Below are 21,229 nucleotides of genomic sequence, written 5' to 3'. Positions count from 1 at the left end.
TACACCATCCTTTCTATTGTCAGCGCTTTGCAGCCGATCACTGCCCTTCTCTCATTCCCTATCTTCACCTCTATGTTGGTTCCTTTCCGGTTGTGACCGGATGGCATTTCCAACTCTGATGCAAAACTCGAGCTTACACTGATTTCGGCAAATGTGATCTGCATTTCTCTCAGGAAATTATCCAATCTCATTTCCACAGTTTGCACGAGGTCAGCAAATTATCATTCCCTGACCGGGAATCGAACCCGGGCCGCAGCGGTGAAAGCGCCGAATCCTGACCACTAGACCACCAGGGAAACTACACTGAATTTTTACAACCTGGTCTGTGCCTTTTATTTTTATTTCCGACCCCTTTCACCAGAGACATGTTTCAAATGAACAAAAGAACATGAGATAAAGGAGCAGGAGTCGACCATTCGGCCCCTCAAGCCTGCACTGCCATTCAATAAGATGATGGATGATCTGCCCAGGCCTCAACTCCTCTTTTGTGCCAGCTCCTCATAGCCCCCAACTCCCCGATATTTCAAAAATCTATCTACCTCCTCTTTAAATACTTTCAGTGATCTAGCCTCCACAACTCTCTGGGGTTGAGAATTCCAGACATTTACTACCCTCTGAGAGAAGAAATTCCTTCGCATCTCAGTTTTAAATGAGTGTCCCCTTATTCTGTAACTATGTTCCCTAGATCGAGTGGAAACGCCTTCTCTACATGAACCTGTCAAGCCTCCTCAGAATCTTGTAGGTTTCAATAAGATCACCCCTCATTCTTCTAAACTCTAATGAATAAAGACTTAACCTGTTTTGCTGTTCTTCATCCCAAAAAGTAGCCTGTTGAATCTATTTTGAACTGCCTCCAATGCCAGTATATCCTTTCTTAAATACAGGGGCCAAAATTACACACAGCATTCCAGATGCGGCCTCACCAACACCCTGCACAGCTGTAACAAGACTTCCAGATTTTTAAACTCCAACCACGAGCAAAACAGGCCAACATTCCATTTACCTTCTTAATGACTTGCTGCACCTGCATGCTAACCTATTGTGCTTAATGCACAAGAACGCCCAGATCCATCTGTGCTGCACGTTTTTGGAGTCTCTCTCCATTTAAATAATAGACTGCCTTTTGATTCTTCCGTCCAAAGTGCATCACCTCACACTTTCCTACATTAAACTCCATCTGCCAAGTTTTTTGCCCACTCACTCAACCAATCTATACCCCCTTGCAGATTCCTTATGTCCTCATCACAAAATGCACTCCTACCTATTTTTGTATCGTCAGAAAATTTGGTTACATTACACTCTGCCCCTCCTCCAAGTTATTAATATAGATAGTAAATAATTGAAGCCCTCGGATTGGTCCTTGTGGCACTCCGCTAGTTAGGTCTTTCCAACCTAAAAGATCCTGACTCTTTGCCTTCTGTGTGTGAAATTGGGCTCTTTACATTGCAGGGTTTGTGTAGGGTAATAGGGATCACGGTCTCTCACACACGGAAAGTTTCCCCGCTACATTGCAGGGTTTGTGTAGGGTAATAGGGATCACGGTCTCTCACACACAAAAAGATTCCCCGCTTGAAGCATTAACAGTATTAAATGTAGGGAAAGGTTGCATCATTCCCGTTTGATGTTGAATAGTAACTGGAAGCATCATCTCAAAACAAAGTGACATTTATACTTCTCCAGGTTTTGAATGATCTTCTGAACAATGCATCGCTCGGAAATTAGAGGGAAAGATGGGGGCGGATTTGCTGTAAGTTTGTTCGCACATGTGTGAGGTGTTGAATGAGCTGCTGATGTGCTCTGTCACCTGATGATTCTAATGTTAGATCAATTTCTCTGCCGCATGGCTAAGGTTTTCCGCCGAATTATACTTCCACTAAACAAGGTCCTGCAGTGCAATAAGATAGCACAGTTTGATATTCTGCAAGGAGCTGCATGTTGCTTTCGTAGCCTAGTAGTTATCACATTTCCTTTACACGGGGAAGATTCTCTGGTTGGAAACTCACATTAGAACTGGCAACATTTGTGGAAAACTTTCCTGCCGCCATTGACAACCCGGATCCGTATGACAATGAGTGTTGATGGGGAAAAAAAAACATCGGAAGTTTCGTCCCCGAGTGGTTTTGAACCACCAAACTTTCAGTTGGAAGAACACGCTAATCAATTTTGCTGCAGGAACTGATACAACTTCCTGTCTTCCTTGTACAAGCACAGCCAAATCTCTTTGTAAATCACTGCACACGTTCTCACCTTTTCAAACATGTCCTGCTTTGTTGCTTTTTAAAAATTACTTTTACGACCAAGTGAGTTACTTCAGTCTTTGCTACATTTTTCTCCGTCTGCCGTCTTGTTAGCCAAGCACCTCTTATATATTATAAAAACAGAAAATGCTGGGAAAACTCAGCTGGTCTGACAGCATCTGTGGAGAGGGAAACAGTGTTAACTTTTCGATTCCATGTGACCCCTCTTCAGAGCTGAAGAGAAGTAAAAAGTGATGGGGTTTATACTGTTCAAGTGGGGCAGGGTGGGGAGGGGGAGGGGAGGGTAGAGCAGGTGAAGCTGGGTAGAAGGTCAGCGAGAGGTGGGAGCTAAGGAGAGACTGACAAACGTATCATGGACACAAGAAAAAGAGAGTGTTAATGGCAGTGGTGAGGGCTGAAGAAGGTGCTGATAGTCGCATAAAAGAACGAAAGCAGAATGTGTGAATAGCAGAACAAGGGTCAGCACTCTGTGAAAGAACAACATGGAACAAGTAACAGATGGTGCTTTTGGAGTTGGGGTTGGATGGAGTGAGAGGGAAGTAGTTGGGAAAAAATGATTAAAAAGGGGATAAAAAGGGGTATGAAATAACGAATAAATGAATAAAACATAAGTAAATAAAATACATTTTTATAAAGGGATTTTAAAAAGTGTGAAAATGGAGGAGAGAGTTCATGGTCTGAAGTTGTTCAACTCAATGTTAAGTCCAGAAGGCTGCAAAGTGTCTAAGCGGAAGATGAGGTGCTGTTCCTCCAGTTTGTGTTGAGCTTCACTGCAACATTGCAGCAGGCCAAGGACAGACATGTGGGCATGAGAGCAGGATGGGGTGTTGAAATGGTAACCGACAGGAAGGCCTGGGTCATGCTTGTGGACAGACTGAAGGTGTTCTGCAAAGTGGTCACCCACTCTCCGTTTGGTCTCCTCAATGTAATAGTTGCAGATGTACAACTTGCTATTTCCAAAACCCACCAACTTAATCAATGCGGCTCCTCTGAAACTTTCAATGCAAATATTGATCCTTTATAAGGTGCCATTCCCAGAACTATACACAGTCCTCCAGTTGTGACCTAACCAGGGCTTTGTATAGCTGTAGCAAACCTTTCCCTCTTTTCTATAAGAGCCTCTGAAACAGGTTGTACAGCAAGAGGAATAGGAATATATATGTCGACTAAGAAAATGAGGAGATGCTTGATCGGAATAAATTTTGTTAAAAAAATTAAATCCAAATCAACAGTTTAAGTACTTATTTTGTTCAAAAACTATTTAATAATCCTAAGTGCAATTCTTGGTGTCATTGGGTGAAGGAAACTTTGGTAACGCTTCAGAATTTAGCAGACTGGGCACTGTAGAAGCTCCTTCTCATCTTTCAATATCATTTTTATTAAATCAGTATTTTCCAAGTGAAATTGGAGAATGAGTTGAGAGGGGGAAATCGGGATTATGCAGAGATGGAAGGAAAATCGGATGAATGAGGAGGCTCTTTGTAAAAAGCTTAGGCATGGAAAGGATGAGTGGGAGGATCTCTTACTGCGCTGTGCCATTTGATGATGACATTGTTGATCAGTCTGTCTCCAGCATTCCTAATGAGAACAGCCGAATTCCATTTCTTCAAAACAAAGACCCAAAGTGCTGCTGCATGACGTCACCGTTTAACATTCCATCCAGGTGCCTGCACAGTTCAGAGGAGACAAGTAACATCCGAGGTTTATCTGTGACTCAGAAAATTGAAGCGAGGGAAACTCAAGAAAATTACAATCGCCAGGGAAGTGATACCGAGTAAATTGTTGGAGGTGCGGGTTCACAAACCCTCGGGTCCTGATGGGCTTTATCGTAGCATCTTAAAAGAAGTGCCAAGTAAGATATTTGATATATTCGTTTTAATTTTCCAAATTCAATATATTTGGGCAAGATTCCATGAGATTGGAAAACAACAAATGTAATACGTTGGCTCAAAAAGTGAGAGAGACAGGAAACAGGAAACTGCAGGGCAGTCAGTTTAACATCTGTCAGAAGGAAAAGGTTCGATGCTATTTTTAGTGACGTTATGGCAGGACACATTAATAAATTCAAGGTAATCAGGCAGAGTCAACATGGTTTTGTTAAAGGAAAATCGTCTTTGACCAATTTGTTAGAGTTCTTTGAACTAGCATATATTATGGATAATGGAGAACTGGTGGATGTGCTGTTCTTAGGTTTCCAGAAGGCATTTGATAAAGTGACACATCAAGTGTTTTTTGCGGAAAGTAAAAGTTCATAGTGGAGGGGGTAATAGATTGGAATGGATAGAAGATTGGCTAGCTAACAGGAAGCAGAGATTAAGAAAAATGGCTCACTGTCTTGTTCGCAGGATCAGTGGTATGTCAAAGGGATCGGTGCTGGGGTCTCGGCTTTTTACAATGTGTATAAATGAGTTGGATGAATGGCCCAAGGAATGGTTGGTAAATATGCTGACGACAGAAAGATAGTTGGAAAAGTAATTTGTGGAGTTGACATAAGGACCTGAAAAGGGACATAGATAGATTAAATGAATGGATAAAGATCTGGTAAATGGAATATAATGTGGGCAAATGTGAAATTGTCCATTTTGGCAGGAAGAATGAAAAAGCATATTATCTAAATGGTGAAAGATTGCCGGGCTCTGAGATGTAATGGTTAGCATGCAAACATAGCAAGTAATTAGGAAAGCTAATAAAATTATATTGTCGCTGGACTAATAGTCAAGGGAGCCAGGGTAACACTCCGGGTTCGAATCCCAAACAGCCCTTCTCTGCCTCTTTCATTCCCACACTCTGCCTCTGTGTTTGTTCTCGACTGTGATATTTCCACTGTAATTAGTGAAACGAGTGTGGATTGCTGTAAATACCTGTCTGGTTCACTAATGCCCTTTAGGGAAGGAAATCTTACCTCGTCTGGCCACACGTGACTCCAGGCCCACAGCACTGTGGTTGACGCTTAAAATACCCCCTGAAATGACCACTCAATTGTAACAAAGATACATAAAAGGAATGAACTGACTACCCAGTATTTGACCAAGGCACTGGAAGCGACAATGGCAATCTCAGCCCTGTCGACCCTGCAAAGTACTCCTTACCAACATCTGCCTAACAGACTAGTCAAGCAAACAGCCTGACATATGGAAGCGTACCTTACAGATAATGCCTCAGACACCACCATCTCTGGGTATATCCTGTCCCACCGAGGACAGGCCCAGCCGAGGTGGCAGCACAGTCGGGAGGGAATTGCCCTAGGAGTCCTCAATATTGATTCTGACCCCATGAAATCTCCATGAAACAGGTCAAATGTGGGCAAGGAAAGCCTCGTGTTGATTAGCACGTATCATCTTCCCTCAGCTGATGAATCAGTGCTCCTCCATGTTGAACAGCATTTGAAGGTGGCAAGGGCGCACAATGTATTCTGGGTGGGAGACTTCAATGTCCATCGCCAAGCATGGCTCGGTTGTGCCACTACTGGCCGAGCTGGCTTAGTCCTAAATAACATAGCTGCTAGACTGGGTCTATAGCAAGTGGTGAGCGAAAAACATACTTGACCTCATCCTCACCAACCTGCCTGCCTCAGATGCATCTGTCCATAACAGTATTGACAGGGGTGACTGCTGCACAGTCATTGCGGAGACGAAGTCCCCGTCTTCACATTAACAATATCCTCCACCGTGTTGTGTGCCACTACCACCATGCTAAATGGGATAGATTTCGAATAGATCTAGACTCGGAATCCAGGAGACACTGTGGGCCATTGGACTTGAACATAATCTGTAACCTCATGGCCCTGCATATCCCTCACTGTACCATCGCCAGCAAGCCAGGGGATCAACCCTGGTTCAGTGAAGAGTGCAGGAGGCCATGTCAGGAGCAGCACCAGGCATACCTAAACATGAGGTGTCAACCTGGTGAAGATACAACAAAGGGCTACTTGCATGCCAAACAGCATAAGAAGCAAATGATGGACAGGGCTAAGTGATCCCACAACCAATGAATCGGATCTAAGCTCTGAAGTCCTGTGACAATCAGTCGAGAATGGTGGTGGACAATTAAACGACTCACTGGAAATGGAGGTTCCACAAATATCCCCAAACTCAATGATGGGGGAGCCCAGTACATCAGTGGAAAAGATAAGGCATTTGCTACAGTCTTCAGCCAGAAGTGCCGAGTAGATGGTCCATCTCGGCATCCCTCAGAAGTCCCCAGCATCACGGATGCCAGTCTTCAGCCAATTCGATTCACCCCACATGATATAAAGAAGCGACTGAAGGCACTGGTTACTTCAAAGGCTATGGACCCTGACAATATTCTGGCAATTGTACTGAAAACTTGTTCTCCAGAACTTACCACGCCCTTAGTCAAGCTGTTCCAGTACAGCTATAACACTGGCATCTATCTGGCTATGTGGAAAATTGCCCAGGAATGCCCTGTACACAAAAATCAAGACAAATCTAACTCAGCCAATTACCACCCCATCAGTCTACTCTCTGCCATCAGTAAAGTAATGGAAGGGGTCACTGACAATGCTATCAAGCAGCACTTACTTAGCAATAACCTGCTCACTGATGCCCGGTTTGGGTTCCGCCAGGGCCACTCAACTCCTGATCTCATTACAGCCTTAGTTCAAACATGGACAAAAGAGCTGAGCTCCAGAGGTGAGGTGAGAGTGACTGCCCTTGACATCAATGCAACATTTGACCGAGTGTGGCATCAAGGAGCCCTAGCAAAACTGGAGTCAATGGGAATCAGGGGGGAATACTCTACACTAGTTGGAGTCATGCCGAGCACAAAGGAAGATGGTTGTGCTTGTTCGAGGTCAGTCATCTCAGCTCCAGGACATCACTGCAGCAGTTCCTCAGGGTAGTGTCCTCAGCCCAACCATCTTCAGCTGCTCCATCAATGACTTTCCGCCCATCATAAGGTCAGAAGTGGGGATGTTCGCTGATGATTGCACAATGTTTAGCGCCATTCGTGACTCCTCAGATACTGAAGCAGTCTATGTCCAAATGCAGCAAGGCCTGGATAGTATCCAGGCTTGGGATGATAAGAGGCAGATAACATTCGTGCCACACAAGTATCAGGCAATGACCATCTCCATCAAGAGAGAATCCATTCATCGCCCCTTGATGTTCAAGGCATTACCATCACTGAATCCCCCAGTGTCAATATCCTCGTTGTTACCATTGACCAGAAACTGAACTGGACTAGCCATATAAATACTGTGGCTACAAGAACAGGTCAGAGGCTAGGAATCATGCGATGCGTAACTCATCTCCTGACTCTCCCAAAGCCATCTACAAGGCACAAGTCAGAGTATGATGGAATACTCTCCACTTGCCTTGCTGAGTGCAGCATCCAAAACACTCAAGGAGCTTGACACCATCCAGGACAAAGCAGCCCAATTAATTGGCACCGCATCCACAAACATTCACTCCCTCCACCACCGACGCACCGTATCAGTGTTGTAGATGCACTGCAGGAATTCACCAAGGCTCCTTAGGCAGCACCTTCCAAACCCACGACCCTAACCATCGAGAAGGACAGGGGCAGCAGGTAGATGGGAACGCCACCGCCTTGAAGTTCTCCTGCAAGTCACTCACCATCCTGACTTGCAAATATATTGCCATTCCTTCATTGTCGCTGGGTCAATATCCTGGAACTCCTTTTCTAACAGCACTGTGGGTGTACCTACACTACATGGACTGCAGCGGTTTAAGAAGGCAGTTCACCACCACCTTCTCAAGGACAACTGGGGATGGGCAATAAATGCTGGCCCAGCCAGCGATGCCCACATCCCGAGAATGGATAAAACAAAGAAAAATATCAGCATGAAAGATATAATGAGAGATTGGCCCTTTCTATGTATATCCTACAACAACAACTTATATTTATAAAGCACCTTTAACTAAATGAAACGTCACAAGGCGTTCCCCAGGAGCATTATATAACAAAGTGTGACACTGAGCCACATATTCAGTCAGATGACTAAAAGCTCGGTCAAAGGGGGAGACTTTAAGAACTGTCTTAAAGTAGGAAAGTATCGACTTCATGTTCCAGCTAACAGCAATGGTGCTTCTCATTAGTGAAGAAGTCACTTGTGTTCAAGTTTAACAAGACATTTAGTTGGAGAAAGTTTTCTCTGGTGAAGAGATCGGGAATGAAAAAAAAGCCAAATGTCCAGTTTATTGGTAGTTTCCCTGATGACAACTGACCAGGAATCGGCGCATCCATTGGACCAACAGCGAATAGGGTGGAGGGTTTTGGAAATTGAAAGTTACACATGAGCAGCTTGTGGGACTATTTCACCTCACTGTCAATTTCATGTTCCAGCTCACAGATACCGTTATTTTCATTGGTTGAAGAAGTCGTTTGTGTTGAACCTAAACAGGCAGTTTTGTGGTTTAAGAGACTTGAGATGGAACAAACAGATGCAAAAGCAGCATAGATAAGCCAGCTCGAGAAACGATTTGGTCGTTTCCCTGGTGGTCTAGTGGTTAGAATTTAGCGCTTTCACTGCTGTGGCCCAGGCTCGATTCCCGGTCAGAGAATGAAGGTTTGTGGATTTCGAGAAATTGTTTAAGCAAGTATTGATAACTTACTGATTGAAAATATTTAGCAGCTCTGCCAGAAGCAGAAGTGTGAGAGTATCGCCTCGGAGCTGGAAAAATCACACTTGGAACAAGTGGAGAACACAGAGGCGGAGTGAGGGAAAGGCTGAAGAGTTGGGCTGGTTGTAAAGCACTGACCAGAGATGTTGGTGCGAGGCAAAATATGGGTGGGAGAAGGACAAATATTGCTCCCTACTGATTGTACCGTCACAACTATCACTCCTGATCAATCACCCTGCTCTTTGAAAGCAACACGAATGGCCTCTTTCTTTGCTCTAACTTTTTATAATTTTATGTTTCCCAACAACACGGGTCATTCTGCCATTCATTAACCCACTCGAGCGAGATGTACTTTCTTCCTTGTATTCGGCTCTTAACAAACGAAAACACGGAGAAAATTCAGCGAATTTTCTTGTCATTTCTAGTACCAGGTTTGTCACGAGACTAACTGAGCGACACATGAATGGTGCCAATCCTTCACTGGAGCTCACCACGTTCAAAGAGCACTGTTACCATCAGCCTGTTATGTACCTTCTTGCAGTGCATCTGCTGAACAATATGTTTATCACAGCTCTGCTTTCTTCACATTGAAATCCAGTGTGAAAATATGAACAATTTCAAAGCTGAACAACGTACTAGAACGTGCTCGTACAACGTACAAACGGACTAGAAGGAGAGTGTGACTGTGGATAATAGGCACTGTGGATAATAGGCACTGTGGACATTCCTGTAATCAGAATCTGGGAGGATCAGGAAGATGAGATCCTGGTGTCCTTTTACCCTGCAAAGTTGTCTGCATACCTATCACCTTGCGTCTTATTTTCCCACGAACTGACTCTCTCTGTATCCAGCAGCTAATTGACCTGGGAGCTGGACACGAGACAGGGACAGAAGCAGAAAGAGATGCGACATGAAAGCGCTTTGAATTTGATGTCTGCCAGTTGCTTTCAATGGTGAATGCCTGCCTTGCAGCGATTAGTTGGAGTTTTTTTCCCCTTTTTGAAAGAAGCAAGATTTTAAAAGTCCCACAGCGACCAGCGTGGGGCTCAGACACACGACACTGAGGTTAAGAGTCACATGTTCTGCCAACTGAGCTTGCTGGGCAAGTGATCAAGGTCTGCTTCATATCCCAACACACATAGAGACACTTGTTGCTTTCAACCTGATACCTCAGCTTGTTCCGAATATCAATGTGTGTAAGGTAATCACCCTACAAAAGCCGCAAGGTTGCAATGCATTCCTCTCAATCATTAATAACATCATTCACATCTTCCACTTCTTAGCTGAACCTCCTTCCAAACATTGTGATCCATTTTCCTCAGGATTTGTTCCTGGATTTAATATTTATCTGCTTTATGAACTCATTTTGAAATCAGATTATCTTCAACATCCACACAAATTGAATTGCAAACCTGACGGACAAACAATGGAGAACAAGTAACTCAGTCACACATATCCCATGGTGCTCATTTTCAGATCTTCAACACAGTCAGATTTTCAATACAATGAAGGAATTTTACAGTGAAAAGACTTGGAAAGGTGGTGCGATTTTTATTTGTGACTCGCTCACTCGGGAATTCCATAAATGCTGCTCGGAGGTTTAGTGACCGGGATATAATTTTCCTACGTTTTCCTGAGCCTGCGCTCGTTGTAGTTGGAGGTTTGGCCCGGGTTGGAGTATCTCGCGTCCCAGGGATGGGCAGTAACCCGCTGGTTGAAGCTGCAGTTGCCGCTTTCTGCTGGCAGCGGGTGATTGGAGAGTGCGGGGCCGGAATATTGCTGCTTTTCCCTGTCTCACTCACGGTGGAGCTGAGGATGAGGGAATCGTTGATGGGTTTGTCTGAAACCAATAATTTCTTACATTTCTACTGGGTTAGATGAAGGTACATATTTCGTACAAATCTTTTCTCACTATATTTGACAGAAAAAATAATATTTTTCAAAAAGCTGTTTGTGCTGGAGCTCACTGGACAACAGTAGATCTGGAACCGTTTTGGGGATATTATCTTGTAGCCCACGTACCCAGTGACAACCCTGAACTGCGTGACAAAGAATGCTGATGGGGGGAAAACAGTAAAGTCTTCACTCCTGGATGGTCTTGAATCACCAACCTTTCAGTTAACAAGAAAACACACTGACCAATTGTGCCTCAGAGACTTATACAAGTTCAGTCTACAAAGTATCCTAACCAGGGTGTCAGTGAGTCAAATCTTCAGATTGCTACTACCCAGATGACTATCTCTCTCTATCCGTCTTGCGCTTCCAAAATAAAAGTTGGGTCATTCATTGTGAATACATGGAAACGGTTTGATCCCGCCCACTGCAGGCACATCCATGTCACCGGGAACCAGCTCTCCTACAACCGGTGCTGTCTCCCTTCAAGCCTCTCGCTGTATTGTCTGTTTGCAAGTATTCTGATTGTCAAAGCCGATATTAGGTTTGAATTCCTGATGTGCAGTAACGAGAATCATTTAAATGTCTCAGATCAGTTATTTTCACTGATAACATCAGAGTCAATGTTCCATCGTCTTAAAGAAGAGGAAGGTGTCTTGACTGTCTCTGGTCAGTCGGGCTGTTCACCCTTAATTCTCTGATTCCATCCCTCAAAGCGGATTTTCATTTTCTCCTTGAGTTCCCTGACTACATCTGGCGGCATCTTTAATTTGAGAGGCATAATTTATAGTTCAGATGTAATGCATTTCCGATGAAAGATTACAGACCTGAAATGAAAACTATGTTTATCTCTCCACAGAGGCTATCAGGTCTGCTGAGAATTCCAGTATTTTCTGTTTTTATTTCAGATGACCAGCATCTGTAATATGTTGCTTATCTTTACCTGATTAGTGAAACATATAAGATTCTGAGCGTACCTGGCAGGGCGGGTGTTGAGAGGATGTTACCTCTTGTGGGAGAATCTAGAACTAGGGGTCACTGTTTAAAAATAAGCGGTCACCCATTTAAAACAGAGAGGCAAAGTTTTTTTTTCTCAGAGAGTCATGAGTCTTTGGAACTCTCTTCCTGAAAAGACTATGGAAGCAGAGTCTTTGAATATTTTTAAGGCAGAGATGGATATATTCTTGGTAGCAGGGGGGTGATAGGTTATCGGGGTAGACGGGGTACAGATTTCAGGTTACTGTCAAGTCAGTCATGATCTTTTTAAACGACGGAGCAGGTTTGAGGGGCCGAATGGCCTACTCCTGCTCCTTGTTTTTATGTAGTGTTAAGGGTGTGGAACCCATTACCAGTAGATTTAGAGATCCATGTCTGAGCTGAAAACGTGCAGGTAAGCTCACACTGTAAACAGATTGTTCACCAGGCCGAAATGGAAAGGGATTCGCCCTATCATCCCAATTACTGACATAGCAAAACAGTCTCGCCGGTGTTATAACTGATGCAGTTGGTAAAGCGGAGTTATTTATTCCCAGAGGGAAACTTTAAGTAACTGTCACAACCTATAATTTTAAGTGTTATGTTTGAGATGCGACCCTAAATTCAGGAATCAGACCACCAGCTCTCGAAGTTTTACTTTAAACAAAATGAAACATTTTATTAGTTTACACAGATTATAATATATATACACATGGCTACAAATCTCAGAACTTTTAACAAATTCCCAAAATACTCTCTATTAAGGCAACAACAATCTTTAGACTTAACCAGACACCAGGCATAGCTATTTCACCATACGAATTCAAAATGAGGTTCTTTTCATTGGTTCCTCGCGGAGTCAATTGGAGCCTTGCAGCTGCCTTTTGATCTCAGTTGCCTCTGTTAAGCACACAACAAAATGGTTATCTGGATACTTACTATTACTGATTGAATGCAAATTCTCATTTTCCCACCAGCCTCTTTGAATACCTTTTAACAATGAAAGCCCTTTCATAATACCAATTTTATTAAAAATATAAATATGTTACTTGGTAGCTGCTAGGTAGGTGTCCGTTTTCACTCTACTTCTTGAATGCTCTATTAAAAAATGCAAATGCACATCATTCCTCTTACATCTCAAAACTAGCACACATCAAAGCACCCAGGCTAGCTGGCCTTAATCCAAATAAGACACACCCACAGACTAAACCTCTATTTTAAAAGAAATGTATGTTCCAAAATATTAAGTACATTAATAACTCCATTACACCGGTGGGAGGCCATTCAGATACTTTGCGTGTGCAAAGGGTTTATTCAGTTTGCTCACATGTAAACACTCCATCTTTAAAGGTTCAAAGGATTTGATCCACAATCAGAGGATTGCTACTGGCAACAGACAGTTTGAAATCCACCAACTCATCCCATCTGCTAAGATTCTGCTGAGTTCAGATCTAACTCTAGGGGCTTGTTCTGCTGTTCATTACACCCAGGAGAGAATTATGTTGGAGCCCAGAGCAATTTGGTCGCTGTATCAATTGATTCAACAATTTTATGCCTTGCCACAATGGCACCCATCGTATCTGATTACAGGACATAGGTTTCTATCCTACATTTTCGCCCTTCAATGGCGGAGCGGTCACCCAGCATTCGTTGCGGGACAGAATGTGCCCTATTCTCACAACAACAGTTCCTCGCACATGCGCATTGTTGTATGTGCTTGGAGCGTGCGCAATGCGGTCAGTTTCAGCAGCATGCGCAGTGCTGGTTTGTGACTGAAGCTGCTCAGAGCGGCAGTGGGAATGTCGAGTGGAGCAAACTAACAGAGTTAGTGGGTGTGTGAGGAGGAATGGAGCCAGCGGAGTGGGCATGGAGGCTTCATAAAGACACAGTGCAGGCCGCAGACCCCAAATAACAAGGTACGGGGTTTGCGGTTGCAGAGAACGAGCCGAAAAGCTCTGATTTTCTCTCTTCGCCAGGCCCGGGGTAACGGCCGCCATCTTTTAGGGGGCAATGTGCAGCAGGGCGCATGCGTGGTCATCCTGGTCCAGGTAGCAGGAGGAGAGAATGTTGTGATTTTCTGCCCTGGACTGACAGGGATGGATTTTGAAAACTCCTTTTACAGGAGGTTAGAAGGGGAGGAAAGTCAAGCCAAGAGAAATGTTTGTCTCTTCTCAATTTATGTCGGGGATTAACAGTGATGGATTGTTTGTAAACTACTTTTTCACAGAATCACTGAATCACACAGTGCTGAAGAGGCCATTTGGCCCATCGAGTCTGCATCGACACGTGAGAAGCACCTGACCTACCTACCTAATCGCATTTACCAGCACTTGGCCCATAGCCTTGAATGTTCTGATGTGCCAACTGCTCATCCAGGTACTTTTTAAAGGATGTCAGGCAACCTGCCTCCACCACCCTCGCAGGCTGCTCATTCCAGACCGTCACCACCCTCTGGGTAGAAAAGCTTTTCCTCACATCCCCCCTAAACCTCCTGCCCCTCACTTTGAATTTATGTCCCCTGGTGACTGACCCTTCAACTAAGGGGAACAGTTGCTCCCTATCCACCCTGTCCATGCCCCTCATAATCTTGTTCACCTCGATCAAGTCGCCACTCAGTCTTCTCTGCTCCAACAAAAACAACCCAAGTCTATCCAACCTCTCTTCACAACTTAAATGTTTCATCCCAGGCAACATCCTGGTATAATAAATGGGAAGGATTTGCAGATTGGAAACAGAAACCAAACATCACATTAAAATCTGACAGAATTACTTGATTCATTGGAACTTGATGTTATCGGCCTCTCAGGATAAGCATTGAGTTCCAGGTCATTGCCACTCACTGTGTAAAAATTTTTCCTCACATGCTCCCTGTAGATCTTGCCCAAATCTTAAATCTGTAATCTCTTAAATTTGTAGTCCTGTAATCCTTTTACAATCAGATACTGTGAACAGCTTTGCTTTAACTACGTTATGTAAGCCAATTGTAAACTGGTACACCTCTATCAAATCTTCCCTCAATCTACTTTCTTCCAAGGAGAACAACCCCAGTTTCTCCAAACTAACCTTACAACGTCCCTCATACCTCGACCCATTCTGGTAAATCTCCTCTGCCCCCTCTCAAGGACCCTCCACATCCTCCATAATGTGTGGTGATCACTGGTTTGCACAAATCCAGATGTTCTGTGTCCGTGTCTGTGACATCATCACACGTTGACATTTACACTGTGACATCATCACACATCGACAATTACACAGTGACATCAACCCGCTCCCCAGGTATTTCCTCAACTGGGAGATTTTTCTCTGACTCCAGTGCTTCTGATATCTTTCTAGCTGCAGGATCCAGCAGGAGAGTTTAACATTGCAAACTCTGAACTTATTTCAGAGCTGCATGTTTTTGACCATTCATCTACATTCGAGACCTTTCGTGCTGTGCTCTGTTATCTGTAAGAGGTTTCATGCCTCAGGGGCTGGTGTGACTTCTTTACTGTGGATCTAAATCCATGTTCATCCATTCCTCTGTTTCACCTCTGCCCTCCCTGATCACCTCTCTGCCATTGTCTAACTTCCTCTGTCTCTAATAATGGGTGTATTTTAGCTCCATTTGGGATTTTACTGTTACTTCTGCCGACAGTGTCTAAATGAAGTTTCCATCACTCCCCAACCCTGACCATGTGCTGATGACTTCCCAGCTTTACATTCCCATCTTTCATAGTCAGGAATTGTTTTTCCTGCACTATAGTCCATTTCTTTTCCACTTCTGAGCTTATATTGACCATCAAATTCTGTGTAATTTTTATTCTCTGTAATTCATTCTGCATGGCCTGAAATGTTAGCTCTGTTTCTCTCTCCACAGATACCAGCAAATATTGCCAATCCCCAGTTGCCTGTGGGGAAGATGATGTTTGATATTCTTGAACCGCTGCAGTCCATGTGGTGAAGGTGCTCCCACAATGCTGTTAGGTAAGGAGTTACAGGTTATTTACCCTGTAATGATGAAGGAACAGTGATATATGACAAATTATTGTATTTATGTCGCACTTTCAATGTAAGACAATATTCCAAGGCATTTCACAGAAATATTGCAAAGCAAGGTTTGACACTGAGCCACATGAGGAGATATTAGGGCAGGTGACCAAAAGCTTGGTCAAATGGGTCGGATTTAAGGAGCATCTTAAAGAGGAGAAAGAGAGCTGGAGAAGTTTAGGGAGGAAATTCCAGAGCTTGTGGCCAAGGCAAATGAAAGAATGGTCACCAATGGTGGAGCGATTAAAATCAGGAATTCTCAGGAGGCCGGAACTAGAGGAGCTGAGATACCTCAGAGGGTTGTGAGGCTGGATTACGGAGATAGGGAGGGTGAGACCCTGGAGGGATTTGAAAATACGGATGAGAAATTAAAAATTTTGCTTCTTATCCTGGAGCCTGTGTAGGTCAGTGAGCACAGGGGTGATGGGTGAACAAGACTTGGTGTGAGTAAGCACACGAGCAGCAGAGTTTTGGATGGCTTCAAGATTACAGGGAGGTTGAATGTGGGAGGCCGGCCGGGAGTGCATTAGGATAGTTAAGTCTAGAGATAACAAAGGAATGGATGAGAGTTTCAGCAGCAGATGAGCTGAGACTGGGCTGGAGTCGGGCGATGTTACTGAGGTGGAAATAGGCGGTCTTGGTGATGATGTGGATATGTGGTTGGAAGCTCATCTTGGGGTGAAATATTTCACCATGATTGTGAACAGTCTGGTTCAGTCTCAGACAGTTGTCAGGGAGAGGGATGGAGCCTGTGGATAGGAAGTGGAGTTTGTAGCGGGGACTGAAGACAATGGCTTCAGTCTTCTCAATATTTAAATGGAGGAAATTTCTGTACATCCAGTACTGGATGTCAGACAAGCCAGGATGGTGTGTGACTTGGAGGGGAACTTGGAGGTGATGGTCTTCACATACACCTGTTACCCTGGTCCTTCTAGGTGGTGGAGGTTGAGGTTTGGAAAGTTTTGTCAAAGTTCTGGTTTAGTTGTAGATCTATAACAACCCTCTCCTCATCCCCTTCCTCTCCCACTCCCCTTCTCTCTCTGCCTCTCCCACTCCCCTTCTCTCTCTGCCTCTCCCATTCCTCTTCTCTCCCTACCTGACCCACTCCCCTTCTCTCTCTGCCTCTCCCACTCCCCTTCTCTCTCTGCCCCTCCCACTCCCCTTCTCTCCCTACCTCTCCCACTCCCCTTCTCTTTCTGCCTCTCCCTCTCCCCTTCTCTTTCTGCCTCTCCCACTCCCCTTCTCTCTCTGCCTCTCCCACTCCCCTTCTCTCTCTGCCCCTCCCACTCCCCTTCTCTCTCAGCCTCTCCCACTCCCCTTCTCTCTCTGCCCCTCCCACTCCCCTTCTCTCTCTGCCTCTCCAACTCCATTTCTCTCTCTGCCTCTCCCACTCCCCTTCTCTTTCAGCCTCTCTCACTCCCCTTCTCTCTCTCCCTCTCCCACTCCCCTTCTCTCTCCCCCTCTCCCACTCCCCTTCTCTCTCTGTCACATAGCATTCTCCAGCCCAGCGGGTTGTGGATGCTCCATCATGAATATATTTCAGGCTGAGATGGGGAGATTTTTGGTCTCTCAGGGAGTCGAGGGATATGGGGAGTGGGTGGGAAAATGCAGTTGAAGCCCAAGATCAGCCACGATCGTATTGAATGGTGGAGCAGGCTCGATGGGGTGTTAGGTCTTCTCTTGTTCCTATTTCTTATGTTCTTATAGAGACCAGAGTCCTGTGTAGGCCCAGACCGGGTGGCAGGTTCCCTCCCCTGATTGACATTAGTGAACCAGTTGGGTTTTTATGACAATCCAGCAGTTTTCATGGTCACTTTTTCCTCGTGCCGGCCCCACAAATTCCCAGATTCATTCAGCTCAATTTCACAACCTGCCTTTGTGTTTTTGTGGGTTCTCTCTCACTCCCTTTTTTCTGTTTTAAATCAATTTCACAGGGTAATAGAAGGGGAGGATTTACAGTCGGGAAACTGAAACCAAACATCACATCAGGATCTGACGGAGTCGCCCTATTGAACACGGACGGACAAAGCTCCGTTCACAGTGGGGAAACACCGTGGAAATGTGGGGATTGTGGAATGGGATTCAGATTCCCGTCTGAGCCGGAAACTCATCGCCGCAGTCACACTGGGGAGAGGCCGTTCATCTGCTTCGTATATGGGAAGGGATTTACTCGATCGTCCAGCCTGCTGACACACCGAGTTCACACTGGGGAGAAGCCGTTTGCCTGCCCCGATTGTGGGAGTGGATTTACGCGATCATCAGGGCTGGTACAACACCAGCAAGTTCATACAGGGGAGAGACCGTTCACCTGCCCCGAGTGTGGGCAGGAGTTCACCCGATCATCAGGGCTGCATCAACACCAGCAACTTCACACAGGGGAGAGACCATTCACCTGCTCCCAGTGTGGGAAGGGATTCACTGAGTCATCCTTCCTGCTCAGACACCAGCGAATTCACACAGGGGAGAGACCGTTCATCTGTTCCGAGTGTGGGGTGGGATTCATTCAATCATCGCATCTGCTGAGACACCAGCGGGTTCACACAGGGATGAGACCGTTCACCTGCTCCGAGTGTGGGATGGGATTCATTCAACTATCGCGTCTGCTGACACACCAGCGAGTTCACATTGACAAGAGACCTTTTAAATGCCCAGACTGCGGGAAGTGCTATTAAAGTTCCGGGAACCTGATGTCCCATCAATGTGTTCACACTGACGAGAGACCATTCAGCTGCTCTCACTGTGGGACTGGGTTCAGGGAATCATCTCAACTCACTGTACACCAGCGAACTCACACTGGAGAGAGACCGTTCACCTGCTCCAAGTGTGGGAAGGGATTCACTCAGTCATCCAGCCTGCTGAGACATCAGCAAGTTCACAAGTAACTCGTAACATTGAGTGGATTTTCCTGTTAGTCACATCCAGGACTGAACCAAAAAATATATAACGTGATAAAGTCATATAAATCAGTTTTGTATGAAATACAGGGAGTTGAGTCTTTTTAGTGGCTCTAACACAAGTTAGTTCATGTTGAAGGACCTTCCCTCTCCCCTGCCCCCTCCACCCTCCCCTCCAACGACAAGTGTGAGGAGCTCATGGAGCTTCTTTGTCACTAAGATTGAGACAATCCGATCAGCTGCCTCTGCTGCTTCCCTCCCTTCCACTAGCCCACCAGGACAAACTGCCTCTAAAGTTCCCCTTGTCTGAACCCTGAAATCGCATCTTCCTCCAGTTTCTCTCTCATCTCCCCTCCTGCCCTCTCAGTGCACATCTTGTCCATGAGAACCAGCTCCTGCCCCATCGATCCTATTCCCACTAAACTGCTGATCATCTAATTTCTCCATGTAGCTGATATTATTAATGGTTCTCTCTCTCTCCTGGGACTGTCCCTCTTCACCTTTCAATGCACCGTCATCACCCATCCTAAAAAAACAATCTCTGATCCCCCATTGTCTTCACAAACTATTGCCCCATCTCCAACCTCCCTTTCCTCTCTGAAGTCCTTGTACTTGGTGTCCTCCAGGATCTATCCTTGGCCCCTCCTATTTCTCATCTACATGCTGCCACTCGGTGACATCATCCAAAAGTACCGTGTTAGTTTTCACATGGACACTGACAACACCCAGCTCTACCTCAACACCATCCCTCTCCATTCCTCCACTGTTACTAAATTATCAAACGGCTTATCCCACATCCAGTACTGGATGAGCAGAAATTTCCTCCAATTAAAAATTGGGAAGACCAAAGCCATTGTCTTTGGTCACCACTACAAATTCTGTTCCCTAACTACCGAGTCCATCCCTCTCCCTGGGAACTGTCTGTGGCTGAACCACACTGTTCACAATCTTGCTGTCATTTTTGCCCCAAAGGTGAGTTTCTGACCACATATCCACACCATCACTAACACCAGATATTTCAATTTCCATAATGTCGCCTGTCTCTACCCCACCCCCAGCTCATCTGCTCAAACTCTCATCCATGTCTGTGTTACCTTTAGACTGGATGATTCCAATACATTTCTGTCCGGCCCCTCACATTCAACCCGTCCCACACGGAATCATGAGATCATCAAAAACTCTGTGTGTTCTCACCTCAAATCCCGTTCACCCATCACCCCTGTGCTCATTGACCCACATTGGCTCTTGGTCAAGCAATGTCTCCATTTTAAAATTGCATACTTGTTTCAAATCCCTCCATGGCCTCATCCCTCTCTATCTCTCTAATCTCCAGTCCTACAATCCTCCTAGATTTCAGCACTCATCCTCCTGGCCTCTTTGGCATCCCTGATTTTAATTACTCCACCACTGATGGCCGTGCCTAGGTGTGAAGCTTTGAAATTCTCTCCCTCAACTTCTCCACCCCTCCACCTCTCTCTCCTGATTAGATGTTGGTTAAAATTTACCTCTTTAATCACGGCTTTGTCCATTGACCCTAATATTGCCCTATGTGACTTGTCAGTTTTTTTCTTTATGAAACTCCTCTGAAGCACCTTGGGATGTTTTATATAAGTTGTTCCTGTTTCATGACAGCCAGTTTGTGCACAGTAAGATTCCACAAACAGCAATCAGACTAACTGATTAATCTAGTTTTTTTGGTGCTGTTAGTTAAAGCACGAATGTTGGTCCCACTGCACCAGGAGAACTCCCCTGTGGACAGGATGTGGAGTTGTTGAGCTCTCCTGAGCTGAGAGTGGAGCTGATTGAGCTGTGGGGCCTGCAGTGTACCTTCAAGAGCCGCTGTCTGGGATCTTTCCTCTTAATTCACTGACTCCCAGCTGAAGTTGTTGCTGCAGTAAAATAGTTAACTTTGAATATCAATCCCAATTTAACCTTTGGAGCAAAATCTGCAACTTTAAATCAGCTGTAAAAGAGAAAGCAAATTCATGCTAATGCATTTGGAGAGGGCAAACAAAGCTGGAGAATACACAATAAACAGGAGAATATTGGGAGGGGTAGAAAAAGTGAGAGACCTCGGAGTCCATGTCCACAGGTCCCTGAAGGTGGCAGGACAGGTGGATCAGGTGGTAAAGAAAGCATATATTTATCAGAACTCACCATACACCAGCACATTCACACTGGGGAGAGGTCATTCACCTGTACAGAGTGTGGGAAGGGATTCACTCAGTTATCCAACCTGCTGAGACACGAACAAACTCACACTGCGGGGAGGCCATTCAGCTGCTCCGAGTGTGGGAAAAGATTCACCCATTCAAACAACCTTGTGAGACACCAGCGAGTTCACACTGGAGAGAAGCTGTTCAGCTGCTCCGAGTGTGGCAAGAGATTTACTCAGTCATCCCACCTACAGACACATCAACAAATTCACACTGCCGAGTGGCCTTTTAAATGCCCAGACTGTGAGAAGTGCTTTAAAATTCCAGTGAACTGATGTCCCATCAATGTGTTCACACTGACGAGAGAGCGTTCAGGTGCTCTCACTGTGGGACTGGGTTCAGATGGTCATCTCAACTCACTG

General features: G+C 45.1%; 1 protein-coding gene and 1 non-coding gene across 2 annotated transcripts in view; both read right to left on the bottom strand.

Moving 5' to 3' along the window:
• The window catches only part of LOC144697994 (uncharacterized), a 373,983-nt gene that overhangs the window by 309,877 nt on the left and 42,877 nt on the right, over nucleotides 1-21,229 (bottom strand). The window lies entirely within an intron of this gene.
• On the bottom strand, nucleotides 225-296 carry trnae-uuc (transfer RNA glutamic acid (anticodon UUC)). Its single transcript has one exon. It is a non-coding gene; the product is annotated as a tRNA-Glu (tRNA).

This window comes from Cetorhinus maximus, chromosome 23 (assembly GCF_964194155.1).
Source record: "Cetorhinus maximus chromosome 23, sCetMax3.hap1.1, whole genome shotgun sequence".
Classification (NCBI taxonomy): Eukaryota; Metazoa; Chordata; class Chondrichthyes; order Lamniformes; family Cetorhinidae; genus Cetorhinus; species Cetorhinus maximus.
Note: the sequence above shows the minus strand (reverse complement) of the source record. Positions and strands in the feature narration are given on the sequence as shown.